Source organism: Cupressus sempervirens, chromosome 7 (genome assembly GCF_028749045.1).
Source record: "Cupressus sempervirens isolate cs-2001-9-10 chromosome 7, ASM2874904v1, whole genome shotgun sequence".
Classification (NCBI taxonomy): domain Eukaryota; kingdom Viridiplantae; phylum Streptophyta; class Pinopsida; order Cupressales; family Cupressaceae; genus Cupressus; species Cupressus sempervirens.
The window spans coordinates 851,997,536-852,011,352 of NC_143124.1; the positions used below are offsets into that span (position 1 = coordinate 851,997,536).

General features: G+C 35.6%; 1 pseudogene; it reads left to right on the top strand.

The window, feature by feature from the left end:
* The first annotated feature begins 253 nt into the window (after window positions 1-253).
* LOC149550108 (calmodulin-like protein 3) lies at window positions 254-1,191 on the top strand (annotated as a pseudogene).
* The last annotated feature ends 12,626 nt before the right edge of the window (window positions 1,192-13,817 follow it).

Consider the following 13,817-nt stretch of genomic DNA (forward strand, 5'->3'; position numbering starts at 1 on the left):
AGGTGTAGCCGTTGCAATCCTGTGACAGTAATCGAAAGCATTTGGTTGTACTTGTAGGTACTAAAATGTTTGTAGTAAAGTACAACATGAACCTCCATTGATATGTCCCACCCAACTTTCTTCCACCTTCCTTGCACTATTACTAACTACTAAAACATTCAGTGCCATATAGATTCTTTCCATTGAAATATTTTGTAATAGTGGTGTGACAGAGGATTACCAAGGCTTAAAAGTAGTTTATTGTGGTGGGAAAATGATAGTTCTTATGTTTGCAGAATTGGAGAATATTACTTTTTTAGGAATATATGAAAGATGTCTCCAATATTGCTTTGTTGATGACTCTATCATTGATGATAATTGGTATTACAGTTGTCTGTTCAGTCCTAAGAAACATATTAATACTGAAGCAGTTTTTAGTGAGAGTCTATGTGATAATGAGCATACTGATGTAGATAGAAAATATAACGATTATCTCATTGAGGATAATTGGTATTACAGTTGTCTCTTCAGTCCTCAGAAAAACATTAATACTGAAATAGTTTTTAGCTAGAGTCTCTGTGATAATGACAACGCTAGGACTGATGATGAAATGCCCAAGCGTCCCATTGCAGGAAGTAAAGAAATATTGAGATAAAAAGATGGAAATAGTAGCAATCCATATTTTGAGCCAAGAGATTCTAGTTAGCTAAAATTTCAATGGAAGATGGAGAACTGGTAGAGGAGGCTGAATGTCTTGCAAGTATGTTTAGAGCATTTGATGAAGATGGTGATGGAATAGTTAGCTCAGATGAGATAGTGATGTTACTGGAGAGATTGAATCTGGAAATACGAAAAGAGGAGTTAAAATTGGCTATTAGATCAATGTCTGCATTTGGTGATGAGTTTCTCAGTACCATGGAGTTTGGTGAGTTTTATAGATTAATATTTTCAAATGAGGAAGAAGTTGATATTCTGAAGGATGACGAGAAGGCAATCTAGGAGGCATTAATTTTTTTTATCAAAATGGAGTTGGCTAATGTTCTTTGTAAATTAGGGTTTGTGGAAGGGAAGAATGTGAGTTTCTGCGAGAGCATGATTGAGAGTGTAGATTGTAATGGAGATGTGTTTGTGGATATTCATGAATTTAAGTATTTAATTTCCAGAACTTCTTCTGCTTCTCATCCTTGTCTTCAATGTGTTGCTGCAGTCTAATGCCAAATTTAACATTGTACTTTCGCCAATTTGTTTCTACAGTTCATTGTTAGAGTGATGGTAGAGGTAAAAAATATGGCTACCATCCATATTTTAAGATTTGAAAGTTGTCCGTAGCTAATTGCAAATGATATTGTTATAAAAATAATGTATGCCAGTGTTGATAGAATTGAGTCATCTATGGTTTTTTCAGCGAACAACTCTAGTCTTTCCACTTTTGAATATATCTCTTGGTACTTTAGTTATCTCAATAATATCAAAAATCACTTTCTTATTTCAATAATCCTATTTGATAACCTAGAGCGAAGCACCAGTTTGTTTGATTAAAATACATAACAGAGGTGAAGAATGTTAAATCTAGAAGATAAATTATTAACATAAATTTTAAACCATAAAATAGAGAAGACACACAATTTATCTTGGTTTGCCATGAATGTGGCTACATCGAGAATGGAGAGCAGAGCTTATCTTTTATTAAGTCATTGCAACTCTAATCATGCATTCAATCGTCACCTTATCCTATTTAATTAAGTCAAACCTATTAAATCACTTGGATAAATTAATTAATTAAAATAAATTGATAAATCTTCTAAATTACAATTCATCACAAGGAGACATTTAGTTATGAATGGACCAATGGGAGTTGACACACATGAATCACCTCACATAGATCACTTAATGGTTAATCCTAATCACTCTTTAAGATTGAATCTACACAACTCATTTCATCACAAGTTCTATATATAAAAGGAATTATTTCTAAGCTCAAATTATCATATTCATATTAAATAATTACGATAAAATTTCATACACAATTATGCATTTGCATTTAGTTAATTAGCTCACACTTCAATTGCATAATGGATTCAATCACTTTTTCTTTCATTTACTCATCATAGGTGCATGTTAATTGCATATTAATGAAATTGAATCTCTCATTCTAGGATTTCAATATTACTAGTTAGGATTTGCATTTTGAGTGCATTTTAAGGATATTGTTCATACTCTCTCTAGATAGAGAACAATATGACACTTTGGTTAGTTTTTTTGCTTGTATTTATAGGGTTTGATGATTATGAACTAACAAGATAATAAATTATTGAAGTGTTCTGTTGCATTTGTATGTACGTACATAGGGCTTTGCCCTTATATTTACACAACAATCTTTAACTAAAGACGAAGAGAAAGATAAGAGGAATATGAAATGAACAGACATGATAGTTGGACTTCACATCCAACAATCTCCCACTTGAAGTTCAACTTGTGTTGCAACCTCACATCTAACCAACCTCCCACTTAAACTTTGCTTGCCCTTACCAATCCCATGGTAAGAAATTGCCAAAAGCTAATCTTCATAGCCAGAATAGCAACCATAGCTAATCTCTAATCACATCCAACTAACCATACAACATCAGTAGATTTATAACCACATAACCAGCCCATAGAATAACTCACTAAATATACCATCTTCCAACAAAACAAACCAAAAAGCCATTGATTTGCCAAAAACTAGAAGACCATTATAGAGAAATTTAAATTGCATGAGCAATATCAACTATAAGTAAATTCAATCTACCAGTCAGCACATAGAAAGCATGTCATTAACTTGAGATGATCTTCAAACCACAACCAACCTACTACAAAATGACATCTTCCAAGTCCTCATGAAAAGACCATGTGTTGTTGTTAAAAAAATGAAGTACAACAACAATAGATAACCTCACAAAACTCTTAGAAAGGACACCAACGCAAATCATAACTCATCCTTCTACCAACACCATCAAATGCCCAGTTGTGTCAAGCATGATATCCTTTACCTCCCCTTATGAGAGCATTTACAATACCCAAACACCATGAATGGAAGCTCCTATTAACATGAAGATCAAACTCCAAAAATTCCAAAACTAGGAACAATATCAACCATCTCCTAAGTGCACAAGGAGACAAATTTGTCGAGTAGACCAAGCATGGGGAGTGAGAATGCTCCTCCAGGATACACCAAGTCTCAATGACTCTTCTCCAAGAAGAATCTCCACTAGGTCTATAATGAACTCGCGTCCATCCATAGGTGTAGGTTCCTTGGTTTTCATGCTTAAACCTCCAGAGAGAAACTATCTCAACAAATGTTCTCTAGACCAAGAGAGCTGCACCCTCAACCAAGCCTCTTAGTTTTCAAGAGCACCTCCATGGTCAATCCACCAAAGTACCCAATACGAAGAGCACTAACCAAGTTCATTTGTCAAAACTCCCACTTAAGGTCTACGTAACCTAGGAACACAACATGACAACTTGATCTCCACAAATTAGAACCTCATGCTCTAAAGAGCATAACCAACCAAAAGACCTACATCATGTCAATGCTCTAATCTAGAATCAAGAGACCGCCATGACATAATAACACACATCTTCATTGTGATATGAATATCAGGATTTAACTGTGTGATTTTGAGTCAAACTCGATGACCCATATTTCATGAGTAGTGATTCAACATGAATCCATCTCTCATGAGAATAAATGGAACACTTAGCACTCATTGGATCTAGGTGATGCTCACAGGGGTGAAGCATCACCTAGATCCAATGAGTGCTAAGTGTTCCATTTATTCTCATGAGAGATGGATTCATGTTGAATCACTACTCATGAAATATGGGTCATCGAGTTTGACTCAAAATCACACAGTTAAATCCTGATATTCATATCACAATTTGACTAGCTGTAGAAATTATCTCCTACTTACACATCTTCATATCATATGAAGGTACATATCTCATGACATAAATCAAGCTGCAATTACTTCATAATCTGCAAAAGTAGGGCCAAAACTAGCATCTCAACATAAACTACGAGAAGTTCCCATAGCCACCAACATAACCTTCTTTCATTGAACTTATTCTGTACAAGCTTTGGCACAAAGAGTCTGTCACTAGCTCATCTAGCCATACCACAACGCTAGGGTGTGTTACGGTACACAAATCCAATGTCGTTACTTTTTTATTGGAATCCTCATTTAGCTAAAAAATTCAACTCCTCATCCTAGTTCTGGGATCTCTGACTAGCATTAGTCTATTCTTTTACAAACACTATCTTGGGCAACACATGGAATTGCATAGACTTGAGATTATATATATATCCTTATCCTATTTCCCAATTGTTAAATTTATAGACATACATAATCTCACAAAATTTTCCATCTCAGCAAAGAACCCACAAATCTTATGGAGGTGTGGACTGAAGTTCTAAGATCATTCTCTGAGAAATTGGAACAAAACAATCTCGGCATTCTTGTCTTTCCGTTTATTCTCTACCACAAGCCTATTGTTTTCTTAAAAATTGATAATTATTCCTTCATCAATAAAAATCATATTTCCCTTGGCCCTATAAAAGTGGGTGCTATGCAAACATGCCTTTTTATTCTAGTTGAAGACATCATACGAGGTGAAAGCAATGTTGTACACATGGTCCTCAATGCTGATTGGGAAGCACAACTACATTGCATAGAGTCCTACAACAATAGCTCCAGTCTCTATCTTATGTACCCATATTTTTGGGTAAAAAACTTTTGATCTCCCTCAGTTCTTTTTCCACCATGTTCCACAACTACTTTGCACTTTCCATATTCTCTTGTGCCTCTCGCCTTTGAGTAGTGCCCTATCACATACTTCCCCAACGACTAACATAGATCGTCTAACCTAGACTTCTTTTCATGTCCTTTTCTGCTCTCATCTATTTATACCCATTATAATGAAGGTTTTAAATCTCATCCTTGGTCTTCTCTACACTTTTAGTTGGAGCAAACTGGATTTTTGAGCAATTTTACCACAGTTCGAGCATTTTAGCTTCCATTTGTGAATTAATCCAAAAAAGATCATAGCTTAGATACGCTCAAACTTACCCAAACTTAACAATCGAACATAATGGAGACGACTGGAGACATATTTCAATATGTTTAAAATATAAGTTTAGAGTTATCTACTGCTACATTGCACTCCCTTCAACCTTCAAAAACTATCTATTGCTGCGACCACATTCTGTTTAGAAAACTCACTTTTGTAAGATGCCCTAAAGAAAGTTTTGAAGTAAAAAGCCATTTTTTGGACTCAACTATTATTTGGGAGATAACAAGAAGCGGTGATTTCTCTTAAAACTCCAAGGACTGCACCATGTGCGCACCTATTAAGAGGCTTGTGGACAAAAATGAAACAAAAATGCCTGAGGAATATAACTATGCAAAAAAAGAAAATAGGCTGTAATGACTGCTATGAAAAAACTAAATTCACATCAACAATCCCCATAATATGTTGCACTCAACGAGAGTCAAAGTTACTTGAATATTAACCAATGAACATTAGTTCATTAATTATCATTAATTTTTTAAAAAAGATACATATGCATATATGCCCACATCTAAAAGAAGCCTTAATTCAGTTACTAGAATACCGAGATGTACTAATTATGTCAACCATTTTGACAGAGGCTCCACAACTTGTCTAAGAACAGAAGGCGAGAATATTGTAAGAGTTCTTTACCAGCCTACCATGAAGCTGTTAAGTTTCCTTAGAATCTTTTTTGACATGAACCAGGTAAAATTAAGAGAAATAATGGAATTTTGTAACACATTATCTAGGATATATTTAGAAAATTATCATCCATCCCAAAGTTAACAAAATGCACTCATGCAAAGGAAAATTAAATAAACAAAACTACAAATTGTCAATATGCACTATCTACACATAAGCATTTCCATAAGTTATTCCAATAAAGTATTCATTCCTTAAAAGGGATTATCATAATGAAACTTTCATAACATGTTATATTGCTTGAACAACATTCCCTAAAATTTAATTCTCATGCTTCTCATAATATTCTTGAACAGTAAACAACAAAGATTCATATAACTCCTTTTTGATTGATCACATTAATTTATGCTTTAAATTCCCTATTCAAAGTGATCTTTCAACCATTTTGGACTGCATTATTCCAAAATAAAAATGTATGAAGTATTTGAGCATTAACCAAACAAATAATCATAAATGTCCAATGTTCATCAACTTTAAATTTAACACAATAGGATACAATACGCCCAAAATCTTGTTCAATAGTCAGATTGTGTTATTAGGAAAGCATTTGTTTGTTTTTATGGGACACCATGCCAAGAGTTTGAATTATATTAACATTTATTTTAATCTACTAGCAAGAATATTGTCTTCAAATAAAAGAATACCTAGCTACTACATTCCTAGTCACTTCCTCTACATTTGAGTTTCCTTTAGACATCAACGACATCAATAATAATTGATCTCTACTATTTCTACATACCCAGCTCATCGACATATCCAACGAGTAATAATAATTAAATGTGTATGATGAAGTTTATCGTCTAGGAAATGAAACATAAGGAGTTTTTTATAAAGAATTTATTTAACACAGTTTTAAGTCCTGAATAAGAGGGACAGTAGCCAAGACTTATTTATCGCGACATTGGAGATCAAATCCAATATTTACCATGCTTCAATGCTAAATTTAGATTTCTATATTTGATTGATACCAAATTAATGGTGATCCTCTCTTCCAAGAATAGAATAGTTTGAAGAGGTGGTTTCAACAGAATAACTCCACTCATCAGTAACAAGGAAGATGACTTCCTACGAATAAAAGACTTGCTTCCAAACATCGAGTGAGATAGCTGATATAAGAAAGAATGACCACCATTATGCTATTAAGGGAAAAAAGTATTTTGGATAAACACACACACAATACTAGAATAATCACATTTTCTACTCTATGAGCTAAATAACCCATATCATATTCATAGATAATCGGCTCAAGGGAATGAACAAGAGCATTCATGTTATGATATAGAATCATCATTGTTTCCCTATTGTATTTATGTTCAATTAAACATTTTATAGCAAGCATTGTGGCTTAATAAGTCACGCAATTAATTTCATGCACTAGATTGAACTATAAGTTACATGCACACTACAAGTTTCACCATTCATAAAGAAAGGATTTCTAACTCTATAAATCGATACCCAATCCATTAGTTATACAGCAAAAAGATCATCAACAATGGTGTTTAGTTGTTGTTGCTTAACGATAATAGTTGGGGTACCGATAATGTTCTATTATCTCAATCGAAACCATAAATTCATTCATTTCCATAGCTAGAAATCGAAGACACTATCATTAATCTTGTATTGGAAAACACACATTTCATCATTTTTGCAAAGGAAAGTTAGAAATTTTAACAAGAATATTGGAACTTGGTAACACTCATGATTGTCAATGTCTCCTTCTATTACACTTCCCAAAAGATTCTCCTTCCTCCAACCTCTTTCTCCAGTCATTGATGCCCATCTTAACTTTGATGAACACCTTGAAGATCTAAAATAAAATCTCTTATGCTATACTAATAATCAAAGAAATAAAAAATAGAGCATAAATAATGAACAATGTTTTTATTGAATATAATTTCTAAATTTAGAGAGTACATTATATATAAAAAACTAAAAAACTTGACCTTGAATGCTGATCAAGGAAGATAGTTAAAACAACAATAAGAAATCCTAAACAATAACATGCAAAGAGATTGCATAATAATAACAGGTTTGCATACTATGCAAACTAATTAAAAATGATGCCTATGAAGCTGACTGCAACATGCAGTTTTATTAAGCATGAAATTAATAAAACAATCTAAATTAATGCATTATGAATACATTGAAATGCATCACCACTGCATGTGCATGCAAAGGAACGATGTATGCGAGTGGTGAAGTGCATGCCTTCAATCTCCCCCTACATGAACAATGGGAATGAGACCAGATTGAGTTCTCAAGGCAGTAAAACTAGATGTAGTGAGAGGTTTGCTAAAGATATGATCAACAACTTGCTCAAAAGTTGGGCAAAACTGTAACTCCACTATACCATTCTGAACCAAATCTCGAATGAAGTGATGACGGATTTCAATGTGGTTTGCTCTAGCATGAAACACTAGATTCTTGGTCATTGAAATGCCACTACTGTTATTACAAAAAATAGTTGTAGGATGTTCTAGAACCAAATGCAAATTTTTCACAATCCTTCAAATCCACGTCACTTGACAACTAGTTGATGTTGCTGCCATATACTCTGGTTCTGCTGAAGAGAGAGCCGTGGTTGCCTACTTCTTACTACTCCATGAAACAACTCCAAAACCAAGTGAGAAAACATAACCAAAGGTTGATTTTTGATCATCCATTGAACCAGCCCAATCAAAATCCGTGTAACCAACCAGCTCAAACTTATCATTGGGAGAATAACGAATACCAAAATTGTGTGTACCACTCACATACCTTAAGATTCTTTTTGTAGCTAACCAATGAGACTCATGTGGATCTTGCATGAATCGAGAGATGAGGCTCACGAAATACATAATATTGACCAACATGGTTAATGCTTGTGGTTTCTCTTCCTCATAGTCTCATGTTTAAGGTGAGAATAATTACAGCCACGATAAGGCAAGCCACAACGAGGATGTGGGTTGGGAGCCTAGGAAGCTTTCTAGCATGATTATTTCTAAAGATGGCAGTGATGGCTCTTGGGTTGCTGATCATGGACCAAGATTTGATGTTGGAGTAGTGTTTCGTTCTAAAATGTGAAGTGCACAAGAACAAATAGAGTAGTTCTCTCATTCTCCAAAAGAGGATATCGAGCTCTTTGATGGTTATCCTCCTTTATATGAAATGAGCCTTTTACAATGAAAATTCTTTGTAAAAACCTTAACTAGTGTCACCGCAAAATGTATTTATATAATTGAGAATTAATCTTCTCTATGATTTGATGAAGGGTGCTCTCCTTAATACAAAAAGCACAATAGAAAATAACGTGACAACAAAAAATTGCAAGGATAAAAAATGGGCTTCTTATTATTTGCACAACTATGGAATTACAAAACTAATAAATATAATATGCAAACCCCTTCTTTACAATATTTAGCAGGACAAAATTACAAACCACCACTCATAACTGCCTTAGAGAACCTATGGGCCTTCCTTATATAAGCATTTTCCACTATTTAGGAAGGTTCTAGACACTTAGTCCTAACTCTTGAGGCTAACCAACCTCAAACTATATTATTTCATTATACCTTATTATATAGAATCAACTCAAGACAAATTATAAATTGCATTTTTTAATGATGCAACTTCTAGAGATGATAACTTATAAATCATTGACCTGATCGGCTATTATAACCCCTTTTCAAAAACAAAAACTATTATTTTACAATGGCTACTTGTGTAAGAATCCATTAGCCAAGGTCTAACCTTGCTTGAGATCCATCTAGTCCTTCAAAACTGAGCTTGACATTTTTATAACAAAATTCACACTGAAAACCTACAATAACTTCACCAATACATATGATATGGCAATACAACTCTTCTAGCATGCAGATATATCTAAGATGAACCTCCACCTAAGAAATTAAAACATCTTGAGCTTATAAGACTAACTTAAGTATTGAAAATAGTGATGTAGGAGCATCTTGGATTTTCTCGGTGGCTACTTTGGAGTTCATGGAAGGAGGCTTGGGGGTTTCTTAGGAGGATGCTTAGACTGGCACTCAGTTGAAGAAGAGGTGCTTGGTAGAGGTTACTTGGTCATCTCTTGGCAGTTCTTGTTTGAGAACTCAATGAATGAATGGACTTGGTGATCTTGGAGGTGCTCATTTGTTGAAGAGCTCGACATAGCTTGGGGGCACTTGGTTGTTAAAGGAGCTTGGTGATCCTTGCAGATACTCAACAGACACTGGGAGCTCAGTGTAGCTTAGTTGCAGTGTTGCCCAAGTTACTTGGTCAATGAAGGGACTCAGTCTATGAAGGAAGGCTTGGCATACACTAGGGAGCTTGGCTGGTTTGGTTGTTGTGTTGATGAAATGGCTCGATCAATGAAGGAGCTTGGTGTGGTAGTTTTAGGCACTCGGTCAGGTCTTGGGTCTGGCTTTGCTGAGTTGCCTATGTTTAGTCTCCAATGTGAACTAACCTTGGTATTTAATTTATGTTGGAATATGACTTGTAGCTCAACATATATTTAATGTAACGATTTATTTTAATTTGTAATGAATTGGGCCAACTTGTGCTGTAGTTGGGTATAAGTAGTGGGTTTTGTGGAGTCTTTAGGATAAAGTGATCCATCTTGGAGAAGAGGATGTGAACTTTGAAGAGCGAGTGACTGAGACTTGAAAACTAGGAGATTTCTTGGTGGACTTGCAAGCACAAGTTAATATTTTGTTGGTGGTTTTCTTCCAAAGTGCAAATCTAGGCTAGCTAGGAGTAGTGCTTGGGTTGGATCTTGCAGAACTGATTTCATAATTTCTTTTTGCGTTTGGCCCTAACTTTGAAGGCCTTACAGTTGGGCTTATTGCATATAATCAATTATTTTATGAATAAAGAGTTGTGATTTGGTATCAAGTCTTGCATTATTGTTGCTTGTTGTTGTGCTTCTATTGTGTGGTTATTTGTTTGGGGCTTGTAAATCTCCTTTGGGGGCTCTCTTGCCTTGTACTGCATCACGTGGTATCAGGTGAAGGTTGTTCCTGAGTATGTGAATCGATCGTCGAAGTTGAGGTAGTTTGCACTAGGACTTGAGTTGAGAGAAGTTGATCTTGATCTAGTGGTGGATTATTCTTTCTAGAGTCCTAAATCTCTTGGTTGTGCGGTAGCAAATCCTTGCAATTGTAGACGACTTGCAGATGAATCGATAGATGTAAAGATGGAAGATCAATCTTGTTGAGACATGATCGCAAAGAGTTTGTGTATTGTAGATTTGTGTTCCTAGACTTGTGATTTGGTTTTTGATTGTTTGTGCAAGGTGGCACATTGCGATTTGACTTGCAAACAATTTGGTTTTATCACAAGGAGCATGGGAAGGATTTGTTGCAGAGGGTTTACGAAGATCTTGGGAGATGGCTCCAAGAAGATTGGTCCCTAGGATGATTGTGAATCTCTGTGATGTGGTGGAGAGGAGGTTTTATTAGATGTCTATTTAGTTTGAAGCTAACTTGGCTGATTAAGTTAAGGACAGGGTGAGAAAGGTATTTCGTATATGTTTTTGGAACTAGAGTCTACCAATACGGAAGAGAGTTGTCTGGTTGGTTATGAGACTTGTTCAAGAGAGGAGATGACATGACAAGGTCAAGGTGGATGAGAATGGTTTTGTTGATTAGTTGTGGAGTCTGATGCAGAACCTGCAGAGAAACTTGAGGTTGTTTCTAAGCATTTCCATAACCTTGTTGATGCTAGAATGTAGATTCATTTTCATGATCTGTCGATTGAGTCTGACATGGAGATTGTAGGGCACTTGGTCATGGATGATTTGATTGTTGTAGTGGTGAGTTGTATGTTGCTAAGGGGTTACATATGACTGCTGACATTGAGTTTTTTGCTACTGGTGTGGATTCACTAGTTGTTGTTGTGGATGAGGGTTTGTTGATGAAGCATTGTGTTCAGTTTGTTCCTAGGAGTGAGCACGTTGGTTGGATGATGGAGATTCTAGTGTTTGACAAATGGATGCAGATGTGGATGATGTGGATTTTCTTGTCCCTATTGGAGTGTAAGCCTTTGGTGAAGATGAACATGGTTGTTGTTCTGTCTTTGGGCATCAAAGTGTGGGACACACTTTTCTATTTACCTGGGGAGTCTGATGTAGGAGCATCTTGGGTTTGCTTGGTGGCTACTTTGGAGTTCATGGAAGGAGGCTCGGTAGTTTCTTTAGAGGATGCTTGGACTAGTACTAGGTTGAAGAAGAGGTTCTAGTAGAGGTTACAAAGTCATACTTTGGTAGTTCTTCATTTAGAACTCGGTGGATGAATGGACTTGGCGATACTGGAGGTGCTTGGTTGTCAAAGGAGCTCGGCATAGCTTGGGGACAGTTGGTTGTCAAAGGAACTTGGCGATGCATGCGAGAACTCGACACACAATGGGATCTTGGTGTAGCTTAGCTACAGTTTTGTACTCAAGTTACATGGTCATTGAAGGGACTTGGTATGCGAAGGAAGACTTGACATATACTAGGAAGCTTGGCTAGTTCGATTGTTGTGTTGACTAAATGACTCAATCGATGAAGGAGCTCGGTTATGCTTGGAGGTTGTTGTTTCTCAGTGTGGCAGTTTCAGGCACTCGGTTAGGTCTTGGTTATGACTTTTTTGAGTTGTTTATGTTCTGTCTCTAGCGTGAAATGACCTTGGTATTTAATTTATGTATAGGTATATAATTTATGTTGGAAGTTGACTTGTGGCTCAACATATATTTAATGTAAGGGTTTACTTTAATTTTTAATGAACTTGACCGACTTGTGGCTTAGTTGGGTATAAGTAGGGGATTTTGTGTTATCTTTAGGAGGAAGTGATCCATCTTGGAAAAGAGGATGCAAAATTTGAAGAGCTAGTGGCTAACACTTGAAAACTAGGAGATTGTTTGGTTGGCTTGCGAGCACAACGTAAGATTTCATTGGTGGTTTTCTTCTAGAGTATAGATATAGGCTAGCTAGGGGTAGTGTTTGGGTTGGATCTTGCAGAACTGATGTCGTAATTTCTATTTGTATTTGGCCCTAACCTAGAAGGCCTTATAGTTAGATATATTTCATGTAATTAGTTATTTTATGAATAAAGAGTTCTAATTTGGTATCAGGTCTTGCATTATTGTTGCTTGTTGTTGTGTTTTCATTGTGTGGTTATTTTATGGGGGTTTGGACATCTCCTTTGGGGATTCTCCTGCCTTGCACTACATCAAATAGTAAGCTTCCACAAATAGTAACTTTGCACTAAAATAACCCTTGTTGAAAAAATAAAAAATGATTTTTTTTTTCGGGCGATATAAGATTTCCCTTACACTCAGGATGCTCCTTCATCAATTACCCAAGATTGTTTCAAAAGTGACCCTATCACATCTCACATGTTTAGAGGAAAATCAAGATGGTTAACCCCCTCCCTTGTCAGCCATGATGAATGATCTACTCAACACCCTCTCCATTTGACCAGATATTCTTCATATATTGTGTTCCTTCAGCTTATGACAATATTATTGTCCAATCTCCTTTATAGTTGAAGTCATTAACAAAATAATCTACTGCACGTCTATGACCTCATCTTCAATCCCTCCATCACGATACTCTATCAAACTTGAAGTGTTAAATACTAGTGAAATCTTCCATTCAACAAGAAACACTTCTTCATAAACATTTCTTGAATCACACTTTTTTCAGTATCTTGCATTATCCAAACTTCTTCATTTCAAGCTTGCTATATGAACCTATTAAAAACATATCCTTCCTTAAGTAAACCAGGGCTTCATCACCAACCTGATACTCCTTATTCCTCATTTTCTCATCTACCTTAACCTTGTATTGTGTATTCATCTTGCTAATATGCTTCCTCACCTCCACATGAATGTTCATCAAGTGTTCAAAAAAATTCTTAGCTTCACCACTACATATCTCTCATTTTCCCAATTTCCTCATTTCTGGGACTACTCCCATATACAATATGGAATGATGATTTATTAATGCTTCCATTGATAGAATTATTGTATGCAAATTCTGTTTGTGGTGAAATCAAAACTCGTCCTTTTGGCTTACCTCCAACCAAACA